Genomic DNA, 3,735 nt, shown 5'->3' on the forward strand with positions numbered 1-3,735 from the left:
ATACAAGTTAAGGGAAGCTAAAAGTCTGTCATTTAGTATGTTAGGGTAAGTAACCTTCCATGCCTACTTGTATAAGAGTATAGAAATAAAATGAAACTGAGGATCAGAGAGTTTAAGTACTTTATAGAAAGTCACACCGATAATAGGTATCAGAGATGGGGTTTGGAGTTAGGTACTCTGTGCACCTTCCACTAAACCTCTTTGCCTATATTCCATCTTTACATGGAGAGTAGAAAGATACATTCCCTCATCCATTCCAAGCAGCCGAGATTGCTGATCAAAATTACGAGGACTGCAGACATTTCATCAGGTTTTTTTCTAAATATTTTTTCATCCATCCACAAAACATGTTAAGTACCAGCTGTGGGCCTCTCTTTAGGTGGCAAAGTGCATTGAATATTGAATTTGAAGTCAGGCAGATATGAGTTCAAATCCTACTTTAGTTACTTAAGGGCAACTACCCCTGAACTTCGTCATTTCAATTGTCTCAACTACCTCATTTGCATAAGTGAGTAATAATAGCCCCTACCACCAAAGGTTGTTGTGAAGGTCAAATGAGATAATGTATGTAGAGCACTTTATAAATCTTAAAGCACCGTACAAATGGTAGCTATTGAAATTTTCATTGTTGCCATGCTGGGTTTTCCTGGTTCTGATTACATCAGCTCACGTAGGCCTTCCTTGTATCTCTGACTTCCACATATTCATCATTTCTTATAGTATAATAATATTCCATTACATTCAGGTAACAGAATTTGTTTGGCAGTTTTCAGATCAAAGGCAAATTTCAGGGTCCTTGTCACTGCAAAACAAGACGCTGAATATTTTGGTTTGCATGGAAACTTTCCTTCAGACTTTAACTTTCTTGGGAATATATGACTAGCAGTATGCTCTCTAGATCAAAGGATATGAAAAACTCAGTTATTTTTTGAAAAAAGTTACAAAGTATTTCCAGAACCGTTAAACCACCCAGTGCATCCAAGTGTAATTTCCCCTAGCATCACTCACATTGACTATTTCTGACGTTTTTCATCTTTGTTGATTTTCTGGCTATAATGTTGTTTTAATCTACATTTCTTTTGTCATTGGTGATTTAGTGCAATGTGGACAATAATTTGCCACATTGAGAGTTATATACGAACAGTCTCAGGCATTTCAGGAGCCCAGGAGGTAGGGACAAGGCACAATGAAACTCATCATCCTGTACCATTATTATCAGGCTAGTGAATGGGCTGCCAATTACATCAGGAACCAAAACATCCACTTTTTTTCTTTTCAAAATTATATATTTATTTATTTTTAGTTTTCAACATTCGCTTCCATAAAATTTTCAGTTCCAAATTTTCTCCCCGTCTATCCCCTCCCCCACCCCAAGAGGGTGTGTAAATTGATATAGGCTCTACATATACATTCATATTGAACCTATTTTCACATTAGACATGTTGTAAAGAAGAATTAGAAACAGAGAATCCATGAGAAAGAAGAAACAAAATAAAAATAGAAGAAAAAAGGGGAGAGAGTAAATGCTTCAATCTGTATTCAGACTCCATAATTCTTTTTCTGGATGTGGACAGCATTTTCAAGAGATAAGTCTATCAAAGTTATTCATCACATGTGGTGGCTGTTATTGTGTACAATGTCCTCCTGTTCTGCTCACTTCACTCAGCAGCAGTTCATTCAAGGCTTTCCAGGATTTTCTAAAATCTGCCTGCTCATCATTTTCTTATAGCACAATAGTATTCCATTAAATTCATATACCACAACTTGTTCAAGCATTCCCCAGCTGATGGATATCCTCTCATTACCAAATCTTTGCCACCACAAAAAGAACTGCTATAAATATTTTGTACATGCTGTTCCTTTTCCAATTTGTATAATCTCTTTGGGATACAGACCTAGAAGTGATATTGCTGGGTCAAAGGAAATCATCCACTTTTGTCCAGGGCCATAAAGGCACTTCACGTTGGGGCTTCCTACTGGGAGCAACCCTCTTGGTTGCTATAAGAAGCCACTTGAGTGTTACAAGAATGGAGATCTGGCCTTCAAGTACATGAAGATGTCTACTGTGGATGAGAATGTGGACTTCCCACTTGACCTAAGAGCTATCACTCTCTCATGCTTCTCCAAGCACATTGACATTTGCCAAGAAAAACACCCATATCATAGATGGAAAGCAGATGATCTTTAGGGAGAATGGAATGCTTTTGAAGAAAATATTAAGACAGATGGAGGGATTGAGATATTGGTTGGAAATATTGACCCTGATGACTACATTGTCTTCAATTAACCTGAATTAAGCCTGATGTCTAGGACCCAAGTGAAGACTCTGGCCATGAAAATCATCTAAGTCAATACCTGGTTCTTCAATGGAGAACTCTTGAAATTCAACATGATGGCTCTGACTATGGGTGTGGGCACAGTCAGGGATGCCAGTGAGGTCATCATCCTAATTACAGGGATTTACAAGGTTATTTGCTCTATAGAACACCAGTGAATAGGGGGAAAATCATGTGTGGACTATGTCTGACTTGCAGCAGCATTCCTGTAAAAACATTCATGTGTGATAAAGATGCCATATTGGAGCTAAAAGTGAAAACAGTCAAGTATTTCAAAGAATTTATTTGTTTATAACAAACTGGTAGAACCACTCTACAGAATAAAAGAAAAAGAAATAGAGAAAAGCCAATATTCTGAGAAACCATATAGTACCTAATTTGTTCTTGGGGCCTCCTGACTACTACCCCCAAAGATATAAACAGACTTTTATTGAACAGATCTTTAGGAAAAAAATGATTAAATATGTATCCCCTTGAAATAATGCTTCATCTGCCTTTGATCAAAATGGTTGTAGGTGAGTATATTGTACTAGGCTCTAAAGTCTAGAACTTAGAGAAATAGAGTTTTGTAACAAGGAATGGATCTGTAATTTGATTTCTCTCTGAAATGAAGACTCTGGACATGAATATCATCCAAGCTAATGTCTGATTCTTCAATGAAGAACTCTTGAAAGCCACCTGTTTTCTATTTCTTACTTTTTATTGCCCAGAGTATACTTGCTTTATAAGGGAATGTGGACATGGACATGTCTAACATGGACATTTTTTAAAGTTCTCCTAAAGCACAAGGAGAGAGAAAAAAGTGTGCATGTGAGTGTATACATGCACATTGTTTCACCTACGTAGGAGGTGCATTTAGAAGAGGTATATGTGGTACCATGAGAGTAGACCTAGGAAAAGTAGGTGGTTGGGACCTGAAGAGTATTATTGACAAGTGTAGGTGGAGGAGGAAAGAATATCCATTTTTCTTTTTCTCCTTGTTTTGTTTATCTTTGTTGCTCTTTCACAGTAGACCTCTTACCTAAACTGAGATGAATCCATGAGTAAAATATTGGGGATTGGGAGAAGGGAGGGGGAGGTGAGCATTTTGCAATTGAAGTTAAATCTTTCTTTGAGTTCACCAAACCTGCCTTAGATTCAATCTGCTGCTTAAGAGAGTAAGGCAGAATCCCATTTTACCACTGAAGTCTAGTCTATGTTCAGTGATGATACTATGGTTTCATTAGAAAATAGGCAGCCAAATTCATTGGACTTTTGGGATTGGAAGTAAATCAATAAACAAGGATTATGGCTCAGCATTGGGGTTAGTAAGAGAGCATGAATGATGTTTCATTTTGAGATGTGTGGGTGCAGGCCTGCACAACATTTGGCCCACAGGCCACTAACAGCCCTCAAGCCA

At 37.6% G+C, this 3,735-nt stretch overlaps 1 pseudogene; it reads left to right on the plus strand.

Moving 5' to 3' along the window:
* Positions 1-1,186: 1,186 nt before the first annotated feature.
* Positions 1,187-2,713, plus strand: LOC118832294 (annotated as a pseudogene).
* The last annotated feature ends 1,022 nt before the right edge of the window (positions 2,714-3,735 follow it).

The sequence above is a fragment of the Trichosurus vulpecula genome, chromosome 9 (assembly GCF_011100635.1).
Source record: "Trichosurus vulpecula isolate mTriVul1 chromosome 9, mTriVul1.pri, whole genome shotgun sequence".
Taxonomy (NCBI): domain Eukaryota; kingdom Metazoa; phylum Chordata; class Mammalia; order Diprotodontia; family Phalangeridae; genus Trichosurus; species Trichosurus vulpecula.